Raw genomic sequence first — 21,926 nt, 5'->3', positions numbered from 1 at the left:
CGACTGCAGTTTGTCATTCCTGCCAAGTACCGCCAAGCGGTGTTAGAATGGGGTCATTGTTCAGCCTCAGGAGGTCACATGGGCAAAAGGAAGACCCAGGGCCGTATCCGAGCTGACTTTTTCTGGCCAGGGATGGGACGAGAAATAGATAGTTTTGTGCGTTCCTGCAATGTGTGTCCACATACCACTAATCAGGGACACGTCCTTCCTGCGCCGTTTGAAACCACACCCGTAATCTCTGAGTCAGTTGAGAGACAGGGCAGTGGTGAAGTAGGTGTAGACCTGATGTCTCGCCTGCTAACTGCTAACTAACACGGGCAACTGTGGTATGCTGGGTTCCGTAAGATAGGCTTTCTCAGAGATTTGAGTAATCCAAGGACCAGCCTGGTTCCCAGTTAAAAGTGTAGACCTGACGTCTCGCCCGTTGGCCCCACAGGACACAGTATGTCCAGGGCCTGTACATACGTGTATACCATAAGTTAAGGGGGAAGTTTGAGAACTCCGCAGAGACAGTCCGAGACTGTGTATGAATTAACTTGTGGAATGTCTCGAGCTGTGGGCCTCTCTGAGGATTCGCAGAGAATGCACAATATCCACATGAGTGTTCACACCCACGGTGGGTGCTAAAATGTGACCTGCCCGAGACTGAGTAGAGATTCTCAGCGTCCTGTTATTAGTCGTAAGTGTAGTGTTAGGTTAACCAGTAAACTGCCCGTTCTAAGAGATTTGAGCAATTCAAGAACTGATACGTTTCCTAGTTAATAAGCGTTAACTAGTAAACTATAAGGGTTCTAAGAAAATTGTGAATTCAAGAATTACGTTTCCTGGTTAATAATGACATAAGTACTGATTGCTAGGCAGAGAGAGAGAAATGACACTTTTGATGCCCCATCTTAATTCCTTTCGCAGGTGCAGCTGGTGGGTGCAGCATTACCGTGCAGATCAGCTGGTCGTCCCTGTCGCATGCTGCCGCCCCTTCTCTTCTGCCTCGTCGTCATTATTTACTATAAATTTGTATTACATGATTTTACACATAGGCACAGTTACACCACAAATGTCACACCTACACCACGTATTACATACATCACGCTACATAACAATTACTTGTTAAGGTAAATGTTGCGAACTTTTCACTCAGTTTGACCTGAGTACAGGATTTTTCACCTTTGTCAAGGAGTTATTCCCTCAAGCTTGCTTCTATTAATGTAAATACGAGTTTTTTTTTGCTCACTGGCAACTGTGACTTTCTCCTGTAGCAGGATAGCACACACACACCACAGTGTGAATCTTGTGTGATTGAGTAGGATTTATGTGCATGCATATTGAAATTTTTTCCCTGAGAAAAAAATTTCAACTTTTGATGGGGCGTAATGTCACGAGTCGGCTCGTGACATCATTTGGTGGGAAACCGTGAACTCTAGTGGAATCCCAGTGTTTATCGTTCAGTTTAATCACTGCATATTTACCCGGTCGGGAGTGTTTTCAGAACAAATTTTCACTGTCATAAATGATCGTCTTTGTGCGAGGCATTAGCACTTCCGATGAGCTATTTATTATGGGCATGTTTTGCTCATTCTAGCTGTTAGTAATGCGGTTGGACGCTCGCCTCTTTCCCACGATTTGTAGTCAGTCAAGGTTTGAATGCCGCAGAAGCAGGTAGTGTGTGGCAGCATCCTTCCTATGACGCAGTTCCCACTGCCGCCATATTCCCACCTAGCTGTGATTGGTGAGAGACTTAGTGAGTGCAGTGTCCTTCCAGTAACGATGCCCAGTCATCCGCTTTGTCCACTTTTCTGACCAGTATTTTGTTTTCGTATTTTCCTGGGTTTAAGAGTTAGCTTTTGAGTGAGCGAGTGAATGTGATCTCCTTACTTTGAATTCATTTTGAAATGTAACGTAAATTTATTTCTTTGTAATCAATAAATTTAACAGTTCTCTTTCTCGAGCTTAATGTAATGTAAATTCGTGTTTTATTTTCCATATTAAGCTTATTCTAGTTGCAGCTCCTAGCTTGCATAAACGCTTTGCTATTCATAACTGGTATTTAGGCCAGTCCTTTCGTATTAAGCTTAAAATCCGTTGTGCCATCTAGGAGTTAATGCATCGGCAAGAATCTGTTATCATTAATAGCATCAGTTATTGATTGTCAGGGGTGAAGTCACTTTCTCCAGAGGCTAACAGTACTAACAAACAGCAATTGTGAGGAATTAGTCTCTGCTGTGTATTGTTGAGAAAGTTTATAAATTCTCGTCCTTAGAGAATCGGCGAAGCAAGCCACATAAAGTAATCATTGCTTGATTTTTAGCAAGACAATTCATTGTCCCTGTTGTCAGTATTATTAAATAATATCCATTAATACTATATACTTTAAAAACCCCTTGACAATCCCAGTGTCGATTCCCAGGCCAACCACCACCTGAACCACTTCAGTCTGATAATGTATGTTTTTACAGATGCAATTCTAGGCGATTATTTTCAGCTTATGAAACTTCTGGAAGTAGAATGATCAAATATGGCCTTCACTAACCCCTTCATATTTCGACCTCTTTCCTGAGTTACGTAAAAGTATCTGTAGATGATAAGGACAAAGTAAAAAAAAATGTAGTGGGGTTAATCCATTCGATCTGATGACGTAGTTTTTATCTTATTCTTGTTGCTTTTCAGACTATTTTATTCATCTTGGGAGAGATTTTCAGAACTGGAGGGAATTGAGATAGATTTGATCCAGCTCTTCAAAGCGAGACCAATCCTTAGATGAAATATAACCGTCAGGTGGTAGCAAGATTATAATAAAATAAAAACAAATATATACCCATCATCGTCATCAGCATCATCATCAGCAGCAGCATCCCACCTCTTTTTTCCCATCCACAGATGGTGTAGGGTAGGGCCCAGAATATATATGAAAAATAAAAATAAAATAGTGGGAGAATTAATCAACAGCATGCCCAGTGAACTAAACCACACTCATTCACTCACCATTCAAGCCCACCTCACGGGCACATATTTTCCACGAATATGCATTTTATAATTACCACCTGGAGTCAGTCCGACGACTTTCGAGTTAAAACATAGGCAACGCTACGCTGTTGCAACCCTCCACTTGGACAAGCACAAATCCCCCACCTCCCTGCACACTTAACCATGTACATTACGGTCCCCCCCCCTGCCCCTTCCGTATGACATAGAAACATTAAAACTTAATAAACTCAGTTATATGGAATAGGGAACTGTGATAGCAAGTAAAAAAACACCACATCATCACTACCACCACCACCACCGCCACCACCATCATCACTACCAACACCATCACCATCATCATTACCACCACCATCACCATCATCATCACCACCACCACCACCACCACCACCACCACCATCATCATCACTACCATCACCACCATCATCATCACCACCACCACCACCACCATCATCATCATCACCACCACCACCATCATCATCACCACCATCACCACCATCACCATCATCATCATCATCATCACCACCACCACCACCACCACCATACCATCATCATCACTACCACCACCACCATCATCATCATCACCATCACCACCACCATCATCATCATCATCACCACCATCACCACCACCATCATCGTCACTACCACCATCACCATCATCATCATCACCACCACCACCACCACCATCATCATCATTACTACCACCACCACAATCATCATCACCACCACCACCAGCACCACCATCATCACTACCACCAGCACCACCACCATCATCATTACCAACACCATCACAATCATCATCACTGCCACCACCACCACCACCACCACCATCATTACTATCACCATCATAATCATTATCAACGCTACGCTGTTGCTACCCTCCATCTGACCAAGCACATACCCCCGCCTCCATGTACATCTAACCAAGCGCATAACAGCCTTCAACCCCCCCCCCCTCTATATAACACAGAGACTGCAGGTCGCACTGAAATCCCTGAGAAAAGATATTTGCTATAATTTTTTCGTTATTAAAAAAAAAAAAAAAAAAAATACTTAGGACACAGCATCCTGCCAATGAAAAGGCACCAGTTCAGTATAAGACACATAACTGAAATTTCATGCTTTCTGATTTGTAGGTTGAGATAACTTGCTCAGATCACGTTTTTTTCCACAAAAAAAAAAAAAAAAAAAAAACTTCTTAAGAAAGCATTCTTCCAAAAGGCACCAGTTCACTATTAGACACATAGCTATGTGAAATTTCCTGACTCAATAGTTAATACTTTCTGAGATTTGCTTCGGAAACGAAAATCTCTAGCCCAACAGCCCAACTCTACAGACGGGCACCAGTGATAACAATACCCTCCTCCGACTTTTTCAGGGGGAGGGTGAAAATGAAAATGGATGTCACACCCTGATATGCATTCCCCAGTACCAAATTAATCCATCCGTCTCGATCCCATGTCAGTTCCCAAGTCTCATCAAACTTCAACCCTCGCTTTCTCACAGTCATTAACGCAACATAACTTTACTCCTTTCACAACGATGACGTTTTCTGCCTTTACGTTTTTTTCAGCTTAGTAGACATTTTCTAGCTGGAGGGGTCAGATATAGCCTTCATTAAATCTTTCAATTATTCCCCCAAATTAACTAAATACATCTGAAACCAGTAGGAATAAACTGAAAACTCAGCGAAAACAATGTAGGGTCTCAAGAACTGAAAATAGATAGACAGATATATAGATAAGTAGATAGATATATAGCCAGACAAATAGATAAACAGATAAACAGAGGTAACAGATATCGAGGGAGATAGGTAGATGCGAACACACACACACACACACACACACACACACACACACACACACACACACACACACACACACACACACACGTACACACACACACACACACACACACACACATACAGATAGACAGATAGATAGATAGATAGACAGATAGATATATAGCCAGACAAACAGAAAAATAGATAAACGGAGGTAACAGATATAGATGGAGATGTGTAGATGCACACACACACATACAGTACATACAGATAGACAGGCAGACAGATAGATAGAAGGATAGATAGGCACACACAGAAACATACACACACACACACACACTCACATATATATATATATATATATATATATATATATATATATATATATATATATATATATATATATATATATATATATATATATATATATATATATATATATATATCAGTCCTTCGACAGAGTATGGTACTTTATCCTTTTCTACAAAGCACCGTAAACCGTTGGGCGAGTTTCAGCCTGTGTGTGTGTGTGTGTGTGTGTGTGTGTGTGTGTGTGTGTGTGTGTGTGTTTCAACTACTGGGCTATTTGATGGATTTAAATGAAACTTGCCAAGCGAGTTCGTCTGATTACTGGGAGAGTCCTTCATTATACGAGTATAGAATTATGATTTCTAGGGGGAGAGCCCCCCACGCCAAATCAAAAATTCTCAGAAAAGTAAAAGGATGGTAAATAAGGCTTTGATATCTTAGTATATGTTGCAGAAAAGACTCTCACACGTAAAGCGATATTTTGTGAGAGTGACTCACCAAATGGTTTTGGAGGGGCTCATTCCCCTCCCCAAAATGAAAACGGTCAGAAATAGGGGAAAGTGAGCCATGGTTTTCAATGAAGCTTTTTAGGTCAGTTCGTCTGGTTCCTTGATAATGTCTTGCACTGTATAAAATTTTCCACCATTATTATTAAGGGGGTCAGCCCCCTCCAAAACTTATAAAGTATACAAAATAAGGGTAGGAGGGCAGGTATAGCTTTGAAATATTTGAAACATGTTGTACAATGGACTGTCATCCGTAATGCGATATTTGGGGAGCGAGACACCCCTAGTGACTGTTGGAGGGTCACCCCCTTCCCCTCCATCCCACACACACAAAAAAAAATAAATAAATAAATAAGAATGGGGGAAGCTATGCCCATGAATTTCGACAAAATCGACTTATATATTTATTGCAGGATTGGGTATGCAGTTTCAATGTTTTCTCGCAGTGCCCAGTAAGGAACTACACGTCTACCTTATAGACAGATAGATAGATAGATAGATAGATGGGCAGATAGAGAGATATGGAAGGATACATAAATAGACAGATAGGTAAATAAATATATAGATATATAGATGGATAGACAGATAGATAGATGGACAGATAGATAAACAGACAGATAGATACATATGGAAGGATACATAGATAGACAGATAGGTAAATAAATAAATAGATATAGAGAGAGATATAGATAGACAGAAAGATACATTGTGTCCATGTGTATATTGTCGTGAATGTTTGCACAATGTGAGTAATATAATATTCTACACTAGACTATGTTACCAGCCACCTGCTCTACAAGCATACGAAACTGGCAGTGACCGTGGCTCCGAATTATAACTTCTTCCTTTTTGCCAACTTTCACAGGGGGTGAGTTTGTTAAGAGGGGACCAGGGGCAATGATAGGATTGATCGGGCCAGGGATTTAACGAGCACGGACACAGAAAAGAGATCTAACTGAACCAGGGGTTAACGAGGCCATAGGAGGGATTAAGCGGGGAGGGAGAGGGTGAGTAAGGAGGGAAGGAGCGGGAAGGGGGAGAGAAAGTTAACCGTAACTGAAAAGTAAAAAAAAAAACTTATTGGAGGAATAATGCAAAGAAAATAAAAACCCTCTAAAATTGATTTACAGTTTATTGCATGGAGATATATATATATATATATATATATATATATATATATATATATATATGGGGAATGCGGTGGCTCGCTCGGTAGTGAGGTGGCCTGCAGTCCTACCGTACCCGGGTTAAAATCCCCGCTGGGGATAGGAACAGTCTAATGATTTGAATTTCATAAAATCAGACTTTACTGATCTACTAGACGACCCTCTGACATGTCCTAAAAAATATCCTCGCTAATACTAGTGCAGTAGTCCTGTATGAGACAGCCCCAGCATGTATTCAATATGAACGGTGGGTGTTGGCGCCGACGTGGTGATTTGTAGAGGTGTATGGTACGTATGAGGACTACTGGGCCTTGGGAGAAGGCTGTGAGGCCTATTCCCGGAGTCGGACACATTATACATACATATATATATACTATATATATATATATATATATATATATATATATATATATATATATATATATATATATATATATATATATATATAGTATATAAGTTTTTCTTTTTTTTTAAATTCAATTCAGTGTTTAACCCTTTCGTGATCGGGACAACTGTAATACTGAATTCTAACTAATGCCAAAAAAAAAAAAAAATATCAGTTAAGAACGTTTCACAGGAACCTAACAGTGCTAATTAATTCTTGTTTTCAGCCTGTGGTGAAGATAATTTTAGTATTTTATTCCATCTAGAGCCAGGCGATTATATTCAGCTTGTAGTGGGTTGCAGAATCAAGTCTGTTAATACTGTCACCATCATCAGCACACTCAGAAAAGAGAGAGAGAGAGAGAGAGAGAGAGAGAGAGGTGGGGGGGGAGGGGGCTGCCTACATTAAGTACTTTACATTTTTCTGTATCAGATGCCACTTGCTATTCCCCTAACCTTCTGAACAACAAGCCACGGGGTCTTTGAAAAGTGCTATTATCCTCACCTTTGGTCAAGACTCTACTTGTGTTGGTGCCTTTAGGAAATCTTGTAATGCTGATCTACTCTGTTCTCTTTGACTTGATCTAAAAGGTCATCTCTCCATCTTTAATGCTGAACTTCAACAAAAAATTAGTAGTCCAGAGTATGATGTCACGAGCATAGTCATAAATAATTTCAAAGAATAGGATGTAGAGCCCCCTGAACCCAGAGGGCAAAAGCCATTTTTTCTGGTCAACCAGTCATGTGTTGTTATAAAAGGTTGTAGCATACCGTTTTAATCCTCGGGCCATCAGGAACAACATTCAGGTGCACGACCTTGGAAGCCAACTACTATAAGCTGGGAATCCAAGATGGCTTCTACGATGGCTGCTGGGTCTATTTTACCGTATAATAACTTGTCAAATAAATTGTACATAATAATATTTATTCATGTTTTATGGACATTTATGTAATATTATTTGTCTTCAGAATTAAAAATATATTAATGCTGAAAACTGAAAAATATTTTTTCGATTTAATAATTAATTAAAATGAACAAAGCATTTTCTTCTCTTTAGAAAGTTTACATACATATAATGACTGGGAAATTTGGCAAAAATACAATTACTGGGTGTATAAACAGCACACATCAGGGAAATGTCAATTAGCCAGCATGTCATGAATATAAGTTCTTATATCATCCTTTATAATATTCCAGCAATTAAACATTTCATCCTTACACCACAACACAATTTTTTGTGAGTGAGATATAGCACGACCATTATAAATACTAAAATAATTAATACTGAGATTTAGTACAATGTAGAGATAATACTGAAGAAAGAAATACAATATTCATAGAAAATTTAATCAGAGTCAGACCTGTTCTCAATTTCACGGAACTACTGAACTCTGGAACAGGTCTCAGATCCATGGCCTCTGCAGACAAGGTAACATGGAACATTCCGTCTGGCACACGAACACCACCAAGGGATCTGAGACACTGACTAACGGACACAGAGACACGTCAGGAGGTGTCACTGAACCCCAGGGAAGGTGAGGCAGAACCAAAATGACGTTCTTCGGAGTCGCAGGTCGTCACGGTGGTGGGGCGGCCGGCTGTTCCTCCTGACTGTCCCTTATGTTGCCCTACTCCCGCCTTGCCACACCCCTTCCTGCTCCTCATTTTGTTGATCTGGAACCTAACTTGGGTATTTGTGAAAGAATGAGGCGGTGTAAGGGGTAAAAAGCGTGTTATTTGCGATTTACCTGTACTTTTTTCTTCGGCTTCCTCTTCTCAGCCATGGTGTCTTTGTCGTCATAAACCGGGAAGCTAATGCATTATCCAAAGCTTTCATATAAAAATAAAGTGATATTTTTAATCCATGAATAATTCTAAGAATAAATATATAAATAATTTAATAGCTCTAGACAAATAATTACAAAATACTCGCAGAAGTCATGGTGATAATAATCATTTGACTTTGTGGCGGGAAGGAGCGAGTGACGTGGTCAGCCTACGGCCACACTCATACCATTTTAATAATGCAAATTTCTTACATATTCTTGTATAATGTACTAGGATATATCATGTTAATTGTAGGGTGGAGAGAAATCATTACGCAACTCTTTATATTACAGCAATGTCTAACATGCATTATACTGCACCACGGAAATGTCAGACAAAAAAGTCAAGATTGATTTAATGGTGGATTGATGAGGGCGTGTTAATATCAACTTCCAGTACTTCCATGCTAAAGAGACAAAGTGATGTGCAGCCGTAGATACTGACATGTTTAGGAAATAAAGGACAGAATCACTTCTTTTATTTCAAGTCCTTATAAGCAGTTTGACCGAGACATATGCAATAATGATAAGGACATCCACAGTTCCAATAACTCATGTGATGAATAACGAAACTCCTATTCTTTGACGTGTATTATATTGCACAATAGTTCCTCTGAAATTGTCCTACACTCTTCCGTTTTCCTTCATTTCGATTTTACTTTCACTTTCAGTCCCTGGAGCGATTACTATTTGCTCGGTCGGTGGCGGATTCAGAGGAGGGGAAGAGGGGCACGTTGGAACATTGTAATGCAACTGGAAGAACCTGTGATCGATTCAGGCAGGTCAGACTCTTCGACAAAGCTTGTTTTCTCATATCCCTGTTCACCCAGCTTTATTACTGACCATTGTGGGACTTAAGTTAGTCTGTTAGGGGAAGATTGGGACCAAGAAAAGGTTATCTGCCCCATAGAATAATTACTTAGATTAATAATCTTACGTCATTTCCTGCCTAAAGTAACCCATAAGAAATGACTTGAAAGGACTAATAGGCTTGTTGCTTTTTGTTTTCTTTTGTTCTCATTTATGTTTAATTTGCCTTAATAGCCGTTGAACAAAGACATTAATTTTAAACCTTCAGAGGGATCTTGGAACCCTCCCCTTATTTCTCTCTCTCTCTCTCTCCCTCCCTCCCTCTCTCTCTCTCTCTCTCTCTCTCTCTCTCTCTCTCTCTCTCACACACACACACACACACACACACACACACACACACACACACACACACACACACACACACACTGCCACTACCGATTCAACACATACTCATCGCCCTGGTAGCTCTGATACGAGACAGACGCCTATGACTGCTGATTGTGTGTGTGTGTGTGTGTGTGTGTGTGTGTGTGTGTGTGTGTGTGTGTGTGTAGCAGAAACAAGAGACAAGAAAATAATCTGCATCTTCCTTCCTTCCTTATCGTGTAGGAACAAATATCAAGTACACTACCATAATTTCCCGCTCGTAACACGGATTATATTTTGTGAGGTGAACAAGACATAGAAGACTCGAACATCATGAACGAACCTGCTTGATAATCCAGTTTAAAGACATCTATCTATCTATCTATCTATAGCCCGACGCCCTAATCCCGCAAAGGGTGGCCGCAGACAAAACGCCTCCAAGTCACTCTGTCACCCACCATTTGACTACCCTCCCCCCAACTCACCCCCCCTCCCTCATATACTTCTCAACTCCATCCCTCCACCTCATCCTCGGTCTACCCCTCCCTCTCCCTCCCTCCACCTCACCTACATACACCCTCTTAGTCAGTCTTTCATTCTCCATTCTCTCCACATGTCCAAACCACCTCAGTGTATTTCTCCTAATCTTCTCAACCACATCCACATCTACCCCACAACGTTCCTTCACTTCTTCATTCGTCAACCTGTCCCTCCACGTCACTCCACATGCTCCTCTCAAGTAACTCATTTCCACTGCTCTCACTCTTGACTTGTTCCCCTCTTGCAAGGTCCACGCCTCGCTTCCATACGTCAGGGTAGGGATCACAATACCATCATGCAGTGACTTCTTAACTTCCATACTCACATCCCTATTTCTCATCACTGCTTTCAGTGTACCAACAACCTTCCTTCCCTGCTGTACCCTTTCACGTACTTCATACCCCAAAGTTCCATCCTTACTCATCACACTACCCAAGTACTTGAATGCACTCACATTTTCTATATCTTCATCATCCAACCTCACTGCACACTCTGTGATTTCATTCCTCTCAAACACCATAACTTTACTTTTGTTTACATTAACTTTCAGCTTCCTCCTCCTACACACTGTCCCAAATTCATTCACCAAACCTTGCAACTCCCATTCATCTTCACTCAACAATACTGTATCATCAGCAAACAGCAACACAGGAAGCTTCCAAATCTCACCCTCATTCATTAGGGCCAGCCCCACATCCACTGCCCTACCTTGCACCTCCTTTACAACCCCATCCATATATATATTAAACAGCCATGGAGACATCACACACCCCTGTTTCAGTCCCACATTGAGATTAAAGAACTCACTCAGCTCACCATCAACTCGCACCGTAGCCCTAGCTCCCTCGTACATACTCTTCACAGCACTCAACAATTTCCCCTCCACTCCATATATTCTTAATACCTTCCACATACCTTGCCTATCTATTCTGACATAAGCTTTCTCCAAGTCCATGAAGGCAGCATACACTTTCCTTCCCTTCTCTAGATACATCTCCACTAAACATCTTAGAACAAATATCTAATCTACACACCCTTTTCCCTTCCTAAATCCCCCTTGTTCTTCTCCAACTAGCTCCTCTGTTATATGCCTAACCCTATCAATGAGTATTCTACCATATATTTTACCAGTCACACTAAGAAGGCAAATATCCCCATGGTTACCACATACTTCTCTCTCCCCTTTTCCTTTGTACAGAGGAACAATTATACCTGATTTCCAGTCCTCTGGAACCCTTCCCTCTTCCCAAGCCAATCTACACAACTTCCATATCCACTCCACAACAATCTCACCCCCATATCTAAGCATTTCACCACACACTCCATCAATTCCTGGGGCCTTTCCCAGCTTAATCTTCTTCATCGCTTCCACTACTTCCGCCCTACTGATCTCTTCCTCCCTCCTCTCATCTCTTCTTCTCCCAGCCATTCCCCAACCACTTATACTCACACTGCTCTCACTCTCTACATTCAACAAATCCTCAAAGTGCTCCTTCCATCTCCTCAATTTCTCTCTCTTCTCCACCAACAATCTATTATTCCTATCTTTCACTCCCCTATTATTTCCCCTTTCACATTGCCTTACTTTCTTTACCTCCTTCCAAAATAATTTCTGACTCTCCCTCCATTTCACACTCAGATTCCTCCCAAACTCTTCATCCACTTTCTTCTTACTCTCCTTCACCAGTCTCTTAACCTCCCTTCTCCTGCTCACATATACCTCTCTCTTCTCTCTCTCATCTTCTCCCCTACCTCTACTCGCCAACCATTCACCATATGCTTTCTTCTTTTGTTCCACAGCTCGTTTCACCTCATCATTCCACCATGCAGTCCCTTGCACACCCTTGCATCTCCTCCTCACTCCACAAACCGCCTCACACGCTGCGCCTATCTCTTCCGTGAATATCTTACAGACGTCTTCCACCCCTTCCATCTGCTCTAGCTCATATCTTCCCAATCTTTCTTCCACTATGCTCTTATACTCTGTCATTTTCTCACTATCTTGCAATTTCTCCACTCTTCTCACAGGAGCTGCTTCCTCCTGTCTTCCCCTTCGCCTCCTCAACCACTTTCTTTGCATCTTTACCTTGGCCATCACTAAGTGATGGTCCGAGACTCCATTCCCCCACCCTCTCCACACTCTTGCATCCAACACTTGTCTTCTCATTCGCTCATCCACACACACGGAGTCTATCATTGCCTTTTGTTCAACAAGTTCACCATCCATCCTCCTCATTACTCTCCATGTATACCGGTGGATCATCTTATGACGAAAGTAGGTGTTGGCTATTGCCAACCCCTTACAAGCACAGATGTCCACCAAAGCACTACCATTCCCATCTACTTCAGCTGGCACACCCCACTGACCAACCACTCCATCCACTCGTACATTCCCAACTTTGCCATTCATGTCTCCAATCAAAAGCACTCTCTCGCTCCTCTCAAACTAGTCCATACATGCTTCTACTCTTGCCCAAAACTCATCTTTCACTCTTGCCACTCGATCCTCTGTTGGAGCATACACACATACAATCGCCCATGCTTGTATACCTACTTTCATCCTCACCCATACAATCCTTGCACCCACTGTTCCATACTCTTATATTCTCCTTCCACTTCTTGCTTATCATCAGATATACTGCCTCTCTTGCCCTCTCATTCTCACTGACTCCCGCACATATACCTACACCATATTCCCATTCTCTCACCCTTTCACCTTACCATTTAGTTTCAGTCAATCCACATATATCCACTTTTGCATCCTCAAGCACCTGAACAATCTCTCTCTCTTTCACTTCATCATTCACTCCTCTCACATTCCATGTTCCCACCCTAAGAATGTCCTTTGTCCGTTCCTTAGTCGTCAACGTATGTTCCGTCCGGGTCCGAGGCGCTTTATTCGCTTTTTTAGTTCTTTTTACGGGGTGGGGCACTAACCCACCACCAACCCTTTTAGTCGCCTCGTACGACAAGCAGGGATACTGGGGGAGTATTCTTGAAATCCCCCATCTCTTTGTGCCGGTTTATTTATGTATCTGATGCTTATATTGTACTAGGCAATTTTTCAGTCTATGTCGATATGAAAAGGATTTGAATAACGTATAGGGGGATAGTGAGTTGTCATTAGCAGCATAATTCGTTAACAGATACCAAAGCGCTCTCTATTCTGATCTGAAAAAAATTTAAATTGTTATACCTATTTTACTTCTCCCGCGTCCATCCTTATGCATAACACTTTCTAAATACCCGAATAATGTAATAATCTCCCATTTCGTAAGTATTTCCTTAGAATTTTCCAGAAACTCGGACGTTTAAACGTGGTATCCTGGTGTAGTTTGTTTACCTTAATTCTGTGAAACTTTTCGTTCCGTTGCAGTTTATTTCACAGTAGAATAAGCATCTTGCGGTTCTACAGCACTTTTTCGTGACTAGCATCATACTCCATCTTTAATCCCTTGTTATAGTTCATCTTAAAGATGGAGATGACAGCTTTAGGCCAAATAAAAGTGGACAAAGGATAAACGAGATGAACGTAAATAAAGGGATCTTGCGGCGGCATCACCATACCTGTAAGTGCTTCCCATCCGACCAGCTGAATATAACTTCATTAATTTTATTTGTCCAAGTGCATTAAATAATCTACATTCAACCAACAGTTATGTTTCATGCAATATCGACACCCTGGGATTGTACGAAATAATACCAGAGAACATTTATTTCTGGTAAATGAACTATGTGTCGCCGTGACAAATCTTGCATCTCCCGTCGGCACCAGTCACGTGACTCGGACCAACACTGATGACAGTACCCATCTCGGTTTAATTTTTTCCTTTGTATCCCTCCACAAACATTAAATATCCACAATCACTGTGGAAACAATTACAGCATCGCATAATACGAAGGATTTTAGTAGACAACACGACGAGGGAGGTCTTACAGTAAAATATTGTATAAAACCAAGATTAAGATCTGTCAAAAGTATGTGCCGGAGTTAGAGAACCCTCAGTGCATGCGGCTCTGTCGAAGGGGAGGAGTACTTGACTTTGTGACTTAACTATTCACATTTTTCTGCGGCAACTAGCGGTCGTCTGCGCGTGTGTGCCTTACAGGAGTGAGATGGACATTACTGGATCATGATGGGAGTGATACGGCGTTCGTCGAGATTGCAGGGACTCGGCTGGAGGTGAGGTGAGTAATGAATTGCTCCGTGTTTGAAGAATGGCCGGTTGTGTTCTGCCGGCATTGGAGATCTCACTGTACTTCTTTCCCAACCTTCAATTTTGCCCGACACGCCCTGCCTTTCTTTTTATGTTACTGCTGCAAACTTTGTCGATATTGAAAAGACATGTTAGCTCAGATGAGAAAATTTGTGATAAGCAAAATAAATGAGAAGGAAGAACGCGTAACGAAATCTTTATGCCGACAAGGAAACGGCATTTTTTCAATCCCTTTAATCCAGCGGCGGCACAATGTCTGCTGCCCTTTTTCACATTTATTTACTTTTCACATTTATTTTTATGCTGTTTCCTCTCAGAATTATTGATATTTGCTGGTATATTGAAGTCTAGCGGAATTTTTATGCGGTAAGGAATGAATCATTATTATTATTATTATTATTATTATTTCTGTTGTTTCGACGCTTTGGTTGTTTGTTTTTGTTAGCCGGAGTTGGATGTGAGCTAAGGCTGTGTTTGTTTGTTTTTATTTACTTCACGCTATTTTACTGTCATATATATATATATATATATATATATATATATATATATATATATATATATATATATATATATATATATATATATATATTACAGTTTTGCTTGTTTATTTAGGTTTGATTTTGTTTATATTGGTTTTCCTCTGTTGAAATCTGGTAAACTTTGTACAGTAGTGGTTATGAATGATCTTGTTTCTTTTGCTGTATCTAAGTGGTTATTTTTTGCCGTTTATTTCGTGTCTTTAGTTTGTTTTGTTTATTTGTTAAGTCTGACGAAGTTTGTTTTGAAGTTAAGAATGAACACATCTTGGTATTATTATTATTATTATTATTATTATTATTTATTATTATTATTATTATTATTTTATTATTATTATTATTATTATTATTATTATTAATATTTGTTGTTGTTGATGTAGCTCAATGACACAATATGAAAGTAGTACGTCTCTGCATCCTTTAAATAGCAGTTCTTCGCGATTAGCATTATATTCTGATGTCAATCCATTGTTACAGTGGGGTGTACAAGATGGCAAATTTAGGCCAATTTTCAGTTTATTTCACCTAGCTCAGTGACAGAATAAGAGTACTAAGGCTCGCCATCCTTTACATAGCACTTCTTCATGACTAGCATAGTTTTCAAGTGCTTATTCCATTGTAAGAGCTCGGCATTAAGAGATGATGGGAATTTTAGACCAAGTTAGAGTGAAAAGAGTATAGGAGGCCTGACCTAGGTTGAGTAAAAATCGTCTTTGGGAAGCAAGAATATAATGAAATACATCATCGGAGGGAAGGGGTTAATGGGTAATAATATTGGTAGCGTGAAATCTTTAGTTTATTCCTGCCGTCTTCACACCGACTTAGCAAGGACCGCTCGTGCTGAAGGGGTTGAGGAAGGCAGTATCTAACCCCTCTTGTTGAAAAATTGCTCCTGGGCTGAATAAAATCGTCTGGAGGGGGCAAGACTGATGTGAAAATGGGGGGACTTGTTCGATTTGGGTGTTGATGTTTCTCTCTCTCTCTCTCTCTCTCTCTCTCCCTCCTATTACCCCCCTCTTACCTCCTCGTCTTTCCCCCCTCCTACCACTGTTATCACCCCTTACCCCTCTCCCCTTCAGTAACATTCCTTTCTTTCTCTTTGCTCCCATTTTCCTGTTCCTTCTCCCTCTTTCTCTTCCCCCTTAACCGTTCATTCTCTCCTCTCCCGCACTTTCCCCTTCCCTCTCTTCTTCCCCTTCCCTCTCCTTCTCTCATCCTCCCCATTACCCTCCCCTTTCCCCTCCTCTCGTCTCGTCTCATCTCCTCTCCTCTCCTCTCTTTCTCTTCTTCCCCTTCCCCCCCTCCTATTGCCCCAGTTCTCCCCTTTTCATTTCTCCTCCTCTCACCTCTCCTCTGTACCCTCTCAATTATTCCACCCCCCTCCTGTCTCTTCTCTACTTCACCCCCCTCCCCTGCTACTGACATCTACCCCTCTCCCCCGTCTCTTCGGCTCCCCCTTCCCCTCTACTCCCATCCCCTTTCCTTTCCCTTCTCCTCCCCCTGCTCTTCTATTTCTCTCCTCTCCCCTCCACACCTCTTCCTTTTTTTTTCTCTCTCTCTCTCCTCCTCCTCCTCCTCTTTTCTCTCTTTTTGCTTCTTCTTTCCCTACCTTCTTCCTCCTCCCCTTACCCCTCCTTCACCCTCCGCATTTCTGTTCCATCCATTCTTGTTTCTTCTGTCATTCTTCCTCCTTCCCTTTCCTCTCCTGCCTCCCTCCTCCCTTCTCCCTCCCCTCCTTTCTCACCCCTTCTCCTTCCCTCATCCCTTCCCCTCCTCCTCCATCTTTCATTCGCTCCACATCTCCTCTGTCTCCATCTTCTCTCCTTTCTTCGACCTCCTCCTGCTCCTCCTCCTCCTGCTCCTCCTCCTCCTCCTCCACCTCCTCTTCCACTTCTTCTTCTTCTTCCTGTTCGTTTCTGTCCCTTCCCTCTCCACATTCCCCCCCTTTTTTCTTCCTTCCCCTTCCTCCCCTGTTTCCCTTTCCTCTATTTCCCTCCCTACCTTCACCCTTCCCCATCCTTTCCCATACCTCCCCTCCCTTCTCCTCTCCCTCTTTTCTCTCTCACACCTCACTCCCCCATCCTCTCCTCCTTCTTCCACTCCCCCTTCCCCCTCCTTATATTCATCGTCTGTTCTTTTCCCATCTTCTCTCTCCCTTCTCTTCTTTCTTCTCTTCTCCCTCCTCCTATCTTCTCTTCTCCCCTCTTCTCTTCTCGTCTCTCCTCATGTCTTCTCTCCCTCCCTCTTCTCCTCTCTCCTTCTCTCTTCTCTTCTCCCCTGTCCTCTTCTCTCCTTCTCTTTTTCCCTTTTCTCCTCTCTTCTCTCTTACCGGTACTCCTTCCCCGGTCTCCTGCACCCCCTCCCTCCTCCTCCTCCTCACGGCAGCCATCTTGGAAAAACGAGTTCATAAACGCTTTGCATATCCAAGTGTTTTAACGACAAGTTTGAGTGAATATTGGTGTGAAAGTAAATAGACAAGTGTATAAGAGTCCTAGCCATATTTCCCCCGTGTAAAGTATTTAAATAGATTTCATGTAAAAATTTTAGAGCGGGTTAAAGGTGTCGAGCGTTCGCCAGTCCCTTTGTTTACATTATATTCCCACCCTCTGCATCGTATTCCTGCCCTTTCCTGCCTTTATTTCTGGTCTCAGTCATATTATAATTTATTTTCCCGCAGGTCAAGGTCAGTTATAACGATATCCAGCAAGTAGATTATATTTTCTCACAAGTAAATGGTGTAGTGTACTGAGAGTGTATTTACCTACTAGCACCCTTTGTTTTGGTTCCCGCTATCAGCCTTGTACGTCTTACTGTAAAGTCTAACGTTAACAAATATTAACTGAGTTGCTAGTTTAGTGCAAGTGAATAGCATTGTCTTCTGTATAGAGTAACAACTGTGTGATTGATGGTACACCAGTGAAATAGTTTTTACACTATAAACAGTTGTTCACTGAGTGAAGCTAGGTTTTTATTTTGATTTTTTCCCCAACATTCCATTGTTATTTTTTTGTTTTTCCTTTTTTCTCCAGTGAATCAGTGTATGGTGTATTTCCACAATTCATGGTAGGCTAGATTATACCATAGCAAGTAGATTTTCTTTTCATTTTACACAATTCATGGTAAGTTAGGTTGTACCATAGCAAGCAGATTTTCTACTCTTTTTACACTGGTAAAAGAATTCATGTTGGTTGGATTGTGCTATAGCAGGTGGATTTTCTATTCTTTTTATACAGGTAAAGGAAGATAGTATATAAAAAGTAAGTGAATCTCCCCAGAAATTCAATATTTGATTTATAGAGTAAATTGTTCATTTGTAACAACATCCCTTAACCAGTTGTACCGTATATTATTTTTTATTTTTGTAGGATTTTGGAAATATTGCTGCAATATGCCATCTAACCTGAAGGTCTGCCAGGAGTGTACTGGGCGTTTTGCGGCTCAGTATTTTTCGGATTACTTTTCGACACCTGTGTGCAAACTATGCATCTTGAGAAGAGATCTAGAAAATGGTTTAGCTGAATCGCAGAGAAATTACAGGGAACTCAAGGCAGAGTTTGAGACACTGAAAGAGTTTGTAGCGGCAAACGTAGGAGTCAGCAACAGCACTCAAGAAGGAAGACACGTACAACTGAGTTCGTACAAGCCCCCGCCCATCAGGCAGTTACAAATGATAGTGTATCAGTATCTTCCTCACCCAGCAATTCAGTACGTTCCTCGCCAAGCGAAGCCCCCTTTACTATTGTAAGAAATGGCGCAAAACCCGGAAAAAGTACGAGGAAGCACTTTCCCATATCTATGTATAATCGTTACCAGATCCTTGCCAAAGCGGTTGATGAGCCAGAAGAAACAAGGCTTATTGGAGACTCTGTTGTACGTGGTCAACTGGAGGAATTTTGTGGATGTGCCCCAGCAGCAGAAAGAGGTACTGTTTTCCAGGAGGTGGACTATGTGATATCACAGAACCCTGCGATGAGGTCACAAAAGACGCAAATGATCAAACTCTATACGTTATCCATGTTGGTACAAATGATCTGAAGTGCAATAGATCGGAGGAAATGCTAGCAAAGTATCATGAAATGATCAAACAATTCAAAACTAAGTCCACTAATGTGATAATATCTGGTATACTCCCAAGGATCAAGGCAGAGAATAGTTTTTATGATAAGGCTTTCAGCACAAATAACCGACTCAAATCTCTCTGCACGCAAGAGGGAGTCGACTTTGTCAATCTGTGGGACCAGTTTTATGAGCAACATACTCTGTTCCAGAAAGATGGTCTCCATTTAAACTCTGTAGGTGCGGCATGGCTAGGTAGATTTTTACCCGATAAAGTCGCCCTCTTCAAATAAAAAACGCAGAACGTCCAGGAGCAGTAACCTCAACGTAAATACCCACAGAGTCAGAACACCAACTGTTTGGGACGGGATTAGAGTCTTCTATGTTAATGCACGTAGTCTACGTAACAAGTTTGAGGATTTAGAATCTCTTATTTACCTAGAAAATTATGACATTGTTGGCATCACAGAGTCCTGGATTAACACATCTGACCGTGACTTTCTGGTGGAATACTCGTTACCAAGGTACAATATTTTCATCTGTGAGCGACCACATCGAGCTGGTGGCGGTGTTTTACTATATGTGAAAACTAGTCTCCACCCCCTTGTGCTATCCAAACCCAGTATTACCAACATAGATGCCAGTTATGTTCAGCTAAATATTAATTCACACAAAATAAATATATGTCTCGTCTATCGTCCTCCAGCACAGTCAACTGAGATAGATGAAAAACTTTATGATCAAATTGCGGAAATTTGTTGTCAAGAGGATAGCGTAATTTTTGGAGACTTTAACCTACTGGTAACAAAGTGGGGTGAACACTAACGGCACACTCAGGACAAGAGCTTTACACGAATCTTCAAGAAAGCGCTCTTTCCGAACACGTAGAATACCAACGAGAGGAAACAATATCCTAGACATCATCTTGACTACAAATGATAACCTAGTCAACAACGTTGAAACAGGACCTGAGTTTAGTTCCAGTGATCACCGAATTATACAGTTTAATATTACTACTGAAAAAGTAAAAGAAATGGAGAGCAAAGAAAAGGTCCCAGATTATCGTAGAGCTGATTTCACTAAGGTCAGAGCGCTACTGGGAACTGCGGATTGGAATCAAATGTCTGAAACCGATGACATAAACCAAGCATGGGAAATATTCACCAAAAAATTTAACAAAGTGGTAAAGTCATGTATGCCTATACGTAACAGGCGTCCAGCTGGCAATAGTAAACCAAAGTGGTGGTCCAGTGAAATTAAAAGGAACTTAGTTGTCAAAAAACAGGCATACCATAAATATAAAACTACACAAAATAATGATGATAAATTACAGTACGAAAATCTATGCTGCATATCGAAAAGACTTATTCAACAAAGCAAAAGAGCGCTGGAGATCCACATTGCTAATACTTGCAGATCAAACCCTAAAGAATTTTACAGTTACATTAGAAAGAAAAAGGTTATGACTACGTCAATAGGTCCTCTAGAAACGAACAGTGGCAAACACACAGAAAATGAAGTCGAAATGGCAAACATTCTTAACGATTACCTTGCGTCTGTTTTTACAGTTGAAAACACCACCAGAAACCTACGCTACCCACAAACCAAGCAAATAGCACAGTCCTTAGTAACTATGCTATCCATAATAACGATATCCTTTCAGCCATAAATAGTACGAACATAAACAAAACCCCTGGCCCCGATAAAATATCACCGAGAATTCTCAGAGAAGCAAAAAATGAGTTACTGCTGCCACTCTCTGTCTTATTCAATAAATCGTTAAGTACTGGGAAAGTTCCATGCGAATGGACACTAGCAAATGTAACACCTATTTTCAAAAAAGGAAATGAGTCATACCCAAGAAATTACAGACCAATCAGCTTAACATCAATAGTGTGCAAGTTAATGTAAAAATCATAAGAGATAAAATAGTTAATCATCTAGAAGAAAATAATATAATTAAAGACTCACAGCATGGATTCAGACATCGTCGTTCATGCTTAACTAACTTACTGGACTTCTTCCATGATGTTTACAAATCATACGATGACTCAAGAGCAGTAGATATAATTTACCTCGACTTTCAGAAAGCATTTGACACTGTTCCTCACAAGCGTCTCATGAGCAAAATAGAAGCACATGGAATAAAAGGAAATACGCAGAAATGGTTACAAGACCGGGTTTCAGACCGAAAACAGCTAGTTGTGATAAACGGAAAGGAGTCCAAAAGGCGTAATGCGATCAGCAGCGTTCCCCAAGGCTCAGTACTTGGACCAATACTTTTTATTATCTATATAAATGATATTGATGAGGGTCTAAATTGTAAAGTATCCAAATTTGCAAATGATACTAAAATAAACAGTAAAGTAACTTCGAAATTTCAGGGGCAGGAGTTACAAAATGACCTTAATACTTTAGCAAGCTGGGCAGAAAAATGGCAAATGAAA

Source organism: Coenobita brevimanus, chromosome 24 (genome assembly GCF_032717465.1).
Source record: "Coenobita brevimanus isolate Jiangsu-jjx chromosome 24, ASM3271746v2, whole genome shotgun sequence".
NCBI classification, from domain to species: Eukaryota; Metazoa; Arthropoda; class Malacostraca; order Decapoda; family Coenobitidae; genus Coenobita; species Coenobita brevimanus.
The sequence above is the reverse complement of the archived record's forward strand: the minus strand, read 5'-3'. Positions refer to the sequence as shown.